This window comes from Ornithodoros turicata, unplaced genomic scaffold, assembly GCF_037126465.1.
Source record: "Ornithodoros turicata isolate Travis unplaced genomic scaffold, ASM3712646v1 ctg00000911.1, whole genome shotgun sequence".
NCBI lineage: Eukaryota > Metazoa > Arthropoda > Arachnida > Ixodida > Argasidae > Ornithodoros > Ornithodoros turicata.
In genome coordinates, this window is record NW_026999415.1 from 427,279 (window position 1) to 439,961 (window position 12,683).

The following is a 12,683-nucleotide window of genomic DNA, read 5'->3' on the forward strand; positions in this document are numbered from 1 at the left end:
GACATTGCGTTCGTTTATTTCTCTTTCGATTTTCTGTGCGACTGCATTTACATGGGATCCCGTGCGCCTGCACAACTGCACGCCGTGCAGCGATAACAACACGTGCAGTCTGAAAACCCAACTTTACTGCGTAACACTCTCGTCATCAACCATTTTGCCGAACGATACATTTATCGGTTCGCAGAAGAGTGGAGCCTTTTTCTATGAATTATCGTATACAGCCAGATTGTCACGGAAAGGAACAAATCTACTGGAAAGAGGACAGTATCATATTCTGAACAACGATGATCCTGAGCGTAGTAAGGGCCAGTTCTCACTTGGCGACGCGGCGCACCCGTCGAGACTGATAATGTTACGTAAGGAGTGCCTATTTCACAAATTGGGGTGTGCGCCGGTTCATGTTGAATATGCACCCGTCGAGACTGACCAAGGTCAGGCCAGGACAACCTGTTAGGTATTTCACACGTTGGGGAGTGTTTGAGTTTATGTGGAATATGCACCCGTCGAGGCTGACAATGTTAAGTAAGGAGTGCCTTTTATCTATTTCACACGTTGGCGTGTGGGCCGGCTGATGTAGAATATGCACCCGTGAAGGCTGAGAAAGGTTAGGTCAGGAGAGCCTTCACCTGACCTAACCTTGGTCAGTCTCGACGGGTGCATATTCTGCATGAAGTCACCAAATCCCCATCGTGTGAAATACATAAAAGGCTCTCCTGACAAAACCTTTGCCACTCTCCACGGGTGCACAGTCTACATGAACTGACCCACTACCACACGTCCAAATAACGTAAGAGTCTCTCATGACCTAAACCTTGGTCAATCTCGAGGGGTGCATATTCTACATGAACTGACCCACTCCGCAACGTGTCAAATATGTAAGAGGCTTCGATTGACCCGTCTTAAATATTTTTATTGGTGGCCAATGTAATAAATAAAGCAGCTGGAAAACAATAAGCAAATAAAACGGTGAGCTTATGTTCGCCTTCAAAGTTACGAGCGTAAGCGTTTGTCCGGTGAGCTTTTGTCTGCGCCAAAGGAGATACACCGTATGAGCGGTGCAGTCCCTTGAGAAAGTTTTCTGATTTCGGGGAATGAATCTGTCTAAAACGCATTCTGTCGCCAAATTAGTTGTTCTTAGGCCAAACTCCAAAGCGCGTGGTCCTCTCCTCTAGCATTACATGATATAACTCACTGCAGTTATGCTCCCACATTTAACCGAACCTGAAAACCATAAGCTTCGAATTAAGAATTATCCCATCATTTTCTTCCAAGTTGATATGTTATCTCTCGTTGCACCACAAGGGAGACCTTTAATTTTTCTCCCTACACTCTTAGAAAAATGGGTGAAACAGTTACACCTTTTAGAAGGGAATAGTTGTCACTATATGTTGTGACTAAAAGGTTGCAAAGTTCTGTCTGCTACCTCACTCTCAAAACAGAACTTCAACGCATAGCACGTTTTCCCGCTTCTGATTCGGTGAGCCACAGGGGCGTACACCTTTCTGTAGCAATCTGGATAAGTGATAATTTCATTTACCACCCCTTTTTACACCCTTTATCAGATGCTATTTTGACCTAGGTTGCAGCCATAGAAGTTACCCCTTTTCCATACCCTTCTTTCTTTCTTCCTATTTTGAATGGGGAACGTATCGGAAAGTACAACAACAAACCGCAGTTATGAGGTTATCGCATAGTTTTGCACGGCGTCGCTTCGTATTTCACACTTTGTCAGCCTTGTTTATTCTTACAGACAGCAAGGCATCACTAGATATGTTGTCGTCATCTCGCCCCAGCATAATAAGCGATTTGTATACCATGACGCTTCAAAAATTCAATGAACTCTTCGCCACTGGTTACAACATCACGTTTCAATGGGTCCCTGGCCACGTAGGCGTGTATGGAAATACCCGAGCAGACGCAGTAGCGAGACGCGCTGGGTCTGATGACACTTCGGCCCTGGCACCTCTGCCGCTTACAGCCTCAACATGCCGTCTATACATACGCCGTCGGTGTGCCACATGTGCTCAGCAGTTCCGTGCCGAAACAACGACTTACAATTCATTCCTACGGTCTATCGACCCATTGATGGAGTTCGTCATCACTTGCCACCGCAGCCGTAAAGAAGAATCCCTTCTCCACCGCCTACGTCTCAATGTTGCCCGTACACCCTCACTTCTCTTCAAGATGGGTCGGCTAAATTCACCAAACTGTAATGTCTGTGGAGTGGAAGCGGACATCCCACACCAACTCCTGTATTGCCAGCAGCACCTTCAACATAGGGACACCCTCCGTTGCCGTCTGCTCCAGATTGGTTGTAACGACTTTTCGTTGGCCGCTCTTCTTGGCCCCGTCTTGCACCCCAACCAGTGGGCTGTCACTGCCGCTCTCCTCGGTTTTCTCCGAGTCTCAGGACTCGTGAACTGCCTGTAACGTTTATTCTCTTCTTTCTTTTTGTTTCTCTTTTCTTTCTTTCTGTTTCTCTTTTCTTTCTTTCTGTTTCTCCCTTCTGTCCTTTCGTTTCTCTTTTCTTTTCCTTTCCTTTCTTTTTGTTTCTTGTTTTCTTTCCCTTTCCTTTCTTTTTGTTTTCCTCTTTCCTCTGTTTCGATCCCCCTTTTTCTTTTCTTTTTCCTTCCTTTTCTTTTTCGTTTGCCCCTTCCCCCTTTTTTTTTTCGGAATAGCAAGCCGGCTCTTTGCCTGGCTAACCTTTCCTTTCTTTTTTTCTTAATAAACATATCCCCCCCTTGTTTATTTGTACTTCTTCTTCTTCTCCTTGGAATACGTAGTAAGGAACGCGCTTTTTTGTTCTTTTTTTTCTGTCTAATATAACATGCTGTGTTTCATCCTCCCCGTTTTTTTTTCATTCTTCTAATAAATATATCTCCCCGTACGTGTTAATCAACTTTAAAAAGAAGCATCCACTAGGACATTCACTGCTTGTACAACAAACAAAAAAGTAAGGTAAGTACGAAGTATTGCAGAAATTGAGGAAGCAAGGAAGAGGAGCGATGAGTATCACCACCGCTAGCTTCCAAATGCGGCACTGGGAAGCTTGACGGAAAGACAAAAGGCGCAGCAGAGGAGATCGCCTTGCGGGGAGTCCAAGAGTCCACGACCCAGGTTGCAGACGTTGCAGAATATAAGGAGGAGTAATGCTGAGCTGGTTAATCCGTACCCGTTTACCGAGCTCCCCACATTTCATGCGAGTAGTCTCCAGACATCACGAGGAAACTGTAGGAAACGGGAAGTGCACTACATCTCGCCGCGTGTTAAATAAAGTGTTCCTACCCGTTTTTCCTTCACTCAGTGTAATCACAGTTAATTGGACTTTGGCGTTGCTTTTTACTTTGTATTAACTCGAAGGCCGTGCTAACCCCGAATCCCATAACAAGCGACACGCGGCAGATACACGGGAGGAGCGACAAAATCGACGTCACTGCCGCCACACGAGCGTCAACAAAGCTTTGTCGAGGCTGAATATTTCTGCATCTACTCCCAGTAGATATTTGTAGCATGTCGCTGAGTTCGTTGCCTGTTGTTTTACAAAACCAGCTAGATTTGACTGCGTGAAACAAGAACTGAACGCGTGCGCAAGGGAAAGGGTGGAGAGGGCAACCAACAAAAGTAGCAGATGAAGAAGTGGGCGGGGCGTTGGGAACTTGAACCGCAGCGCCACTGCGTTACGGCGAATATTACGTAGCACCTTAGTTACAAGCTCTCCTCGTTTTGACGAATGAAATACAATTTTTGGTATATTTATGGCAATTTACAACTCATTCATTTCTCGGCGACGAAATGTCGCTGCTCAAATGGACCCGGAAGTCGCGCCATGACCAGACGCGACAGCGACAAATTCTGCATCGCGTCTGCGTTCCGACGCTTGTTATGGGGTCCGTGCTTTATACGACGAGTGTCGGAGTTTCTCAACTTGTTGCCGCTCCGTTGTTTGTACTGTGACCAGGGCCGACGGGGATGCGGCCAGTGGCGTCGCTGGGGCACGCGTCACCCGGTGCGGGAGCACTTTATGTCACCCTCCACCCCACCCCATTAACGGATACCTGTCCGTACCAGGCGATCACTACAAATACGCGTATTACAACACACTCACAAAAAAAAAAAAAGCCTCGTAGAAGGCTCCTTATTTTGTTTTTGGCGTCATCGTGCCGCAGAGAACGGGAGGAAGCGGCAGTATTGGTACTGCGCGTCACCCCTTTCGTCGCTTCACCCAGTGCGGACCGCACCCCCTGCACCCCCCTAGTGACGCCACTGGATGGGGCCCCAGGGCCAGTTTAGGGGATTGACGGAAAAAGATAAAGCACCGGCTTGGACGCAAGAGGCAACAAACTTTACTCGTAACGTTCCGACGCGGGCATCCTCATCGGAACAAAATTGCACAGGTCCGAGCTCAGCTTTATGCCTTCGTCATGTTCCTGTAGCATTCCGGTAGGGGCCCATTGTGGCTGTTGCGACCACTGTTATCAGAATAAATATTCCAAGATTTCAGAAATCCCCCCACCTATGTTCACAACCTGCTAGATATTATAATGACCGTGTCATAATCGGCCATCCCCATGAGGATCCGGTATCATCTCATATGGCCCAAGTGTGCATAAGACCCAAGTGACCAAAACGTCCAAATGTTCATAAGACCCGAAAAAATTTTGGGCCTTTTGAGCATTTGGGTTAAATGAGAAGGGCAGGGTAAGGTGCCCAGAAGGCCGAAATGCCCAGAAGGCCAAAATATTCATATGGCCCAAATGGTCATATGACCCGAAAACCATGAGGGAAGACTAGTAGTGACCTAGATACTGTATTTTCTTTGCACATATGCGCAATATTAATTAAATGTTGAATGCGACAGAGGAGAAAAAGGTAACTGAACTAAAAATATTAATAAAAGTACTGAAATGAAGAAACAAATTTTCAAGCAAATAAGATATAAATGTGACAAAAAAGTAAAATACAAATAAATATTGAATCCTTACAGCGTTCAATATTTCGCTCGGTACAGATTGGTAAGCTCTGTGCCTAATATATTTATTGAACAACTGTTTCGTTTGCCGCATTAAAAGCTTTTCAACTCTCGCTTGAATACTGCTATGACGCACAATATGTAGCGCTTTTTCTGCGAAGGTATCCAAGCCGGGCATTCAGGAGGAAATTTGCATAGGAGAGAAGGGTTTACTCCTCGTTTCTCTCTTCCAGATGCGCTACCAAAGGTACAATTTCGGGAGAGGTCTGAACGTCGCAGACCACGCCTACACATGGTACCGTTTTTTCCGCTCTAACCCATCGGTGCAATTTTCTCCGAGACCATTTGTTCCGTCACCAAATTTTCCGGGTCCATTTTTTCGGGGCCGTTCGACCAAATAGCGCTCTATCAAATACGCGGACACCTTCGAATTGATTCTGTAACTGAACTCTTTGGAGACTAGATTTCACAAGGCGGAAGAAGCGCATTGTTTGTGTTCACGTGAGATGCGCGCTGCAGAAGGAGCATATTCCACTGAGTGACCGAGTGCAATTGTCCAAAATGGGCACTGCTTGATGAACATAATAAATCTCAGTCCCGAGCAAAATACCAAGCCGTAGCGATTCTCGGCAAAGTGTGGAATTCCTGCGCAGTCACACCTGAAAAGCAATTTTACAGAAAAATATTTCTCGCATATAACTCGCACTGATAAAACTACCGCATTTTTCTGTGTACAAGCTCCGTTATATATAAAAAAAAGTTCTCTGAAGAAGTCCTGCGCAGGATGATGACGCGCATATGATGACATTAGATGACGCGCAGGACTTATTCAGAGAACTTCTTTCAATGTATAACGGCGCTTATACACTGAAAAATACGGTCGAAAAAATACACTGTTAGTCTTCCTTTCTGGTTTTCGGGCCATATGACCATTTGGGCCTTCTGGGCGTTAGGGCCTACTGGACACCTTATCCTGTCCTGCTCATTTGACCCAAATGCGCAAAAGGCCCAATTTTTTTTCGGGTCTTATGAACATTTGGACGTTTTGGTCACTTGGGCCTTATGCACACTCGGGCCATATGAGATATGACCATTTCAAGGAGGAGAAGAAAAAGTAGAAAGAAACAAGGATGGCAAAGTGTAAAATACGAAGCGACGCCGTGCAAAACGGTTATATCTCATACGACCAAATACGTAGTAAGCAACACGCATCTTTTTTTTCTAACATGTTGTGTTCACGTGGCTGTGTGTCATCCCTCCTTTTTTTTTTTTTTTGTTCGTGTACGTGTTGATTGCGTATTCTGCGAATCCATTCACCACACAACAGTTTCTACGCTCTGTATAATCTGAATCCCTATCTCGGTCATGGCCATAATCTTAATTACGGTTGACGTCGAATTTTGTTTTAGTTTTTATATCCCACGTGCACATGTGGCTGTGAACGCGTGCTTGCAAAGGAAATGCCATGTACAAGGTACTTACTGGAAAGTCAATTCTCGTCGAGGACTTTTCAGAAATCTCATTAAAAACCTACTGGAACGGTCCACGTACAGAGATTTATGAAGGACAAAGGAATCACGTACGCCTGTATGGAGTGTCCTATAAAAGCCAGGCAGTTTCTGTAGTCTACACACATCTGCAGTATCCTCTCTACACAGGTAAGCACTTCTTTGAGAGATAACCGCTCGTTATTACTTCCTGTACTACATAGCATGGTTTGCTGTTTGCATTGCTTTGCGTTGATTATTATGTGGTGTAATGCAATTGAATACATCTAATCACTTCATAACCACGACTCCTTTGGCACAGTTCTAACCCTACCACGTTTGTGATATGATAAGACGTCGGTCTGTTCCTCCCTCAAAATAACTTGACTCAAAGATGACTCTGAAAAACGAGGGCGTTGGAAAAAAAAGACCCCTGTAATAGTATCAATTTATCATCAGAAAAGCACAACAGCCGAAAAGCGTATTTTCAGCGTCAACGTCAAAGTTTTAGAAGCCTAACCTTAAATGCGAAACTCGCAACTAAGTTTTTTACACGAGACAGTTCATGTTCTGAGGCTGGAACACATGTCTAGAAGGACAAACACAAACGTGTTTATCATTTCTTTTATCATTTTTCACTTTCACACGGAGGAAGCGAGGTTTCTACCAAAACTATTTCTGAAGACTTCAAACAAACAAGCTTTTTTAGAAGAGAGAAACTGATGTTCTGAGGAAGGAACAATTTTATTTCTTTCTCCAGGAAAGTTTCAACGATCTCTTCGTGGACACAATGACGCCTCTACGTTTCGCTGTTGTCTTCGTCCTCCTCTTTGGTAACAGTAATATGAGATCTTATATGGGATGTTGTGAAAGTCTGATCGAATCAAAAGCTCCATTTTGAGAGCTGCGGTAGTTTTCAATTGACAATTATTCTACTATACCCGGAGGAGATGTCCTAGGATAGCACAAGAACCGGTAACATATCAAGACCCCCGCACCCCCCTAACACCCCACCCCCCAAATGTTCAGTGACACCCCCTAACTTTTTGACCTGTGTATCCCCTACAGGGGGTGCCCTTACGATTTCTGGTTTAGATACATGTCAGTGACGATATGTTGTGATAACGTAACTATGATAATGACGTACCCCCACCCACTTTTTCCAACACCCATCCACGCTTGGAATTCTGGGTAAACCACTGAAAAGAACACACGGTGTTGGAAACATTGGCGGGTTCCGAACTACGGCTTTTGTCCCCGACACTTACCCCTAACGGATCGCACCAGCATAATTTAGCTTTAGTTAGGTTGAAGATATGGCGAACCGACAGAAAAACGGCGATGTACACCCCCCTATCCTTTCCTTTTTCCTTGAACATGTCCTTCGCCCTAAAACAGTAGAAAGTTTTCTACACGAATGCTTTCTTCGTTATTCGGTAACACTTTTAGAGAGATGAGGTAGTCACGTGAACACGTGCTCAGGACGCGTAACAAGCTGTCGAAACCGCGTGACGCAACAGCTCACCTGGAGCGATCCAGGTGGCGGGGAACTTGAGAGTGCGAGAAACTCAAAATTTCCCTTTCTTTTTAAGGTGTATTTGTCGCCAGTGAAGCTGCACCTGAAGGACACGAGCTTGAACGTAAGGACCTTTGGAATTATTAACGATGTTACCGTATAGCCATCATTGTGAGGACGTTTCCCTTTGCAGGTCGTCAACTTGACGTCGACCTCTGCGGTTGTATTTTGAATATTTGCCCTGAGAACAAATGCACACGGGCAAGCGACTGTAAGAAATGCGCCATTATCCGTTGATGAACAACATGGCTGACCGGCAACCCTTAACTACGAAATGATCAATTGCACGTATATGAAATAAGAGACCCTGGTATTCTGTTTTACCAACATGATCATGAGTGGTGAGAACTTTTGAGGGCAATAAAGTGTACTAGGCAGCAGACGTTGCGTTCGTTTATTTCTCTTTCGATTTTCTGTACGACTACATTTACATCGGATCCCTTGCGTCTGCACAACTGCACGCCGTGCAGCGATAACAACACATGCCGTCTGAAAACCCAACTTTACTGCGTAACACTCTCGCCATCAACCATTTTGCCGAACGATACATTTATCGGTTCGCAGAAGAGTGGATCCTTTTTCTAGGAGTTATCGTATACATCCAGATTGTCACGGAAAGGGGTGCGCAAATCTCGAAAAAGAACAAATCTACTGGAAAGAGGACAATATCATATTCTGAACAACGATGATCTTGAGCGTACTAAGGGCCAGTTTTCACTTGGCGACACGGCGCATCCGTCGAGACTGACAATGTTAGGTAAGGAGTGTCTTTTATCTATTTCACAAATTGGGGTGTACGCCGGTTCATGTAGAATATGCAGCCGTGAAGGCTGACAAAAGTTTGGTCAGGAAAATCTTCACCTGACCCAACCTTGGTCAGTCTCTACGTGTTCATATCTATACATAAACTGACCCACTCGCCAAAGTGTAAAAAATTCGTAAAAGGCAGTCCTTACCTGACCCTGGTCAGTCCCGACGGGTGCATGTTCTACATGAACCGACCCACCCCCGAGTGTGAAATACGTAATAGGGTGTACAGGCATAAGCTTTGTTCACTCTCAACGGGTGCATATCCCACGTGAAGTGACCCACTCTACAATGCATGAAAAATATAGAAGGCTCTCCTAACCTACCCTTGGTCAGTCTAGACGGGTGCATATATTCTACGTGAACTGACCATCTCCACGACGTCTGAAATACACAAAAGGCTCTGAAAGGCTCCACACGAACTGACCCAATACCACACGTATAACTAACGACCCAGCACACCATTAATCAGATTCCTACAGCTTGGGACAAAAGTTTATTACGCAACACCTCTGTGCAGCATTTCTCCAATGGAGCGACAACCTAGCAGCAAGCAGGAGTAGGCACACATACTGAGAGATGGAAGGAATAGCCGGCCACCCGTTTCTTATTCGATCTCTTCGTCATAGCCCACATGGGGCTGCTCCTATGAAGAAATGGGCAGGCGCCGTGTTCCGTAAACTTTTGCCACAAAGCTGTACAACAACAGAGGATACGAAATGAATCTGCGGCACAGTGCCAGGTCCCAAACAAACGATTCAATGTGACTCGAACACACACAGTCGACTAAAATAACTGATCGTGTACTTACGAATAAAACGTGTTCCCGTGACAGAGCTGCTTTCTGTTCGGCGAGAGCCGCAGCGGGGACAGAAACACATTACCATACGTCGTTTCTACGAAGGTGCTCACATTTCCACAATAAATGGCTTTCGAAAAGCGAAATCACACGGTGAGCAGCGCGAGAAACAAAGTCTCGCAAAACCGAAACTTTAGAGAGGATCACGTGGTGGACAGGACGTAATGGCGATTTTGACCCGAGCGACCGCTAGAGGGCGGCTATGCCAGTCTGGAAGGAAGAGCCGCTCCTTGCATTTCCTTCCTCCATGGATACTGCCCCAGCGTTAAAGAGATGTAGACGCCTGAAACTCAACTGGAACTCGAGTCCTGATCGGCGATGATGGTATAGAAGCGTCAGATGTGCTGGAGAGCTCGTGGGTCCAGGAGTAAAGATCCACCAGGATAATCACATGAACAACATCCTAAAGAAGCATTTGGTCCCTCGGATCAATTTCTATTTTCGGTAACGAACCATAAGTGTTTCAACGACACTCGGCGCTAGCTCACGAAGCAACGATGGTGCGCAGCTGGAGCAGAGGAAGTCTCAGTGATTTGATCTCGGCACAGGAGTGATCCCCATACAGTCCTCATCTCAATCACACTTATCTGCGGAGTATAATAAGCACGGGCATGTTGTACTCCTGACTGCAGACTCCTTCGAGTCTCATTCGACGGAGGCGTGGGACAAAATGGATGACTACTACCTGCGACACATACTGTCAACTCCTTCCTGCGTCGTCATCTGCGAGTGCATCCCTAACAGAGGCGATGCAGTTAACAGGTCTGATTTATTTCGAGTAAATGCATTACGTTGAGCTGAAAATATTAGAAAATACGAATTATACAACTGAGGAGTCATTATTCAGGACAATCCGGATACAGCTTCACCACGCGACACACGCATGGCCAATCACTGCACAGATCTGAGGATAATCCAATAACGTCAAGTAAGAGGGGAGTAGTTGTGGTGTCCAGTCACTCCCTCGCATAAAAAGCGTTCCCCCGAGACTCAGGACACCAGCGATAGAACGTCAGACAGCCCCATCGGCAGCTGTATCATTGCGCCCTTTCTTAAAAAGCCCCTTCTCCTCGGAAGGCGGGACTAGTTGTAACTGCCGTAACGAACGTTTCTCAACTGTACCTGAAGCGTCAGTCACGAGAACATTTATTCATTAATTAAGCCAGCGCTGTCTCATGTAACAAACATCACAACCACATTTAGTCTCTCATACAACACACAACTGCCTCACAGTGATCGCTCCATAGTACCGAACGATTCATAGACGCTGTGTGTGTCGCATAGTCTCTTCCTCCGTTTCTGATATTTGCCTTTCGCCGTATTTCGAGTGGTTTCGACGGCAGATATACCACGTCGTTGTTGTCCAAACCAAAACCATGCACCCACATGGTCCCGCGGTCATCCTCGTCGTTCACAGTTGGCTCAGAGAATTGGATAGCTATGACGTAAGCCCTTTTCAAAGCCAATTATCCAGCAGTCACGCCCTGCTATTTTTGCCCGATAACTCTGTCCCAGTTGTACTAAATACAGTTAGAGGTCGATGTGTCTATTCGATAGTGAAGGATCATGAGAAAGTTGTCCTGCAGAGTGCTCGCTATTCACGGGAATCATCATGGTCCCTTTAAGTTCGTTAATTTGCCCATCACTTTCCCGCTTACCTGGTAGTGGCCTGGTACTACAGTGACTTGTGGTTCCTAGGAGTGGTGGTCACGCCGACACCACTGATTCAAACTGCTACCGTAAGGCACGCGTTCCTAGATGGTGGTGGTGGTGGTAAAAAGGCTTGCCGATGTCGCCCTCACATGGTCGCGTTCCTTCCTACACTCTTAAAAAAAGGGTGTACTTTAACTCCTTTCCTTGCCACATATATAACACCCTTTTGGAGAGTACAATTAGGCTCAAAAGGGTGTCTCCTCACTCCCTCAAGGGAGTAGCATAACACCTTCTCCCTGCCAGGGAGTAATATTACTCTCCAGTAGGGAGAAAGGTGTTATGCTACTCCCTTGAGGGACTGAGGAGACACCCTTTTGAGCGTAATTGTACTCTCCAAAAGGGTGTTATATATGTGGCAAAAAAAGGAGTTAAAGTACACCCTTTTTTTAAGAGTGTAGGTATGATCCTAGGCAGAATATTTCACAGAATTGTGTCACCGGCACCAGTTAACTTCATGCGTCGTCGTCATCGCCTTCAGCTAGGGGAGCACCCGTGACGAACATTTTTAATATAAACGCATCCGCCACACCAGTAAAGTTGAACGACTGGCGCTGAGGTTATGTAACAGTCGCCAAACTCGGATCTCGCGTTTGCGGTGATCGCCGCGGTAACAGTTGCAATATGGGTAAGCTTACACTCTTAAAAATGAACTTCACCTCATAGCACGCTCCTAGCCAACCATAATCTCGAATGATATCGTTATCTGACCTGATTGGTTGAAAACGGGAGGCGTACGCCTTTTTGTGACAATTATGAACAGCATAAGTGTCACAGAAATGGCGTACGCCCCCCGTTTTCAACAAATCAGGGCAGATAACGATATCATTCGAGATAATGGTTGGCCAGGAGCGCGCTATGCGGTAAAGTTCATGTTTAAGAGTGTATGTCTGCCACCTACAGTCATTCGGGTCGCCATAACTCGCAACACGTTCCGTTTCCTGTGGGCTGGTTCAGTTGAATGGGTCAGGAGGTCACCGAAATTGCAAAATTCCCATATCGGACCCCCCTCCTGGGAACAAGGCTAACCGGAAGTCGCGCGTCGCTAGTAATAAATTGCGCTGTAGTGTGCAAATTCTGTAGTGAGGTTAGGTTAGGTTAGGTCAGTACATTTTACACGCGCGGGGGGGGGGGGGGTGCTCACTTCCGTCTAAGCCTCGTTCCCAGGGTTAGATCGGAGGGGGTCCAATGTGGGATTTCTGGCTCACTCAGGAGGTCACAGCTGTATCTCACGCGTGATCGGGGCGGTTTAGCCGTGCCGGCTATCACGGAGCG

The 12,683-nt window shown here is 46.1% G+C and overlaps 1 long non-coding RNA gene across 1 annotated transcript; it reads left to right on the forward strand.

The window, feature by feature from the left end:
• The first annotated feature begins 7,186 nt into the window (after nucleotides 1-7,186).
• Nucleotides 7,187-8,412, forward strand: LOC135375621 (uncharacterized). Its single transcript, XR_010417303.1, has 3 exons — nucleotides 7,187-7,289; nucleotides 8,049-8,096; nucleotides 8,166-8,412. It is a non-coding gene; the product is annotated as an uncharacterized LOC135375621 (long non-coding RNA).
• Nucleotides 8,413-12,683: the final 4,271 nt, after the last annotated feature.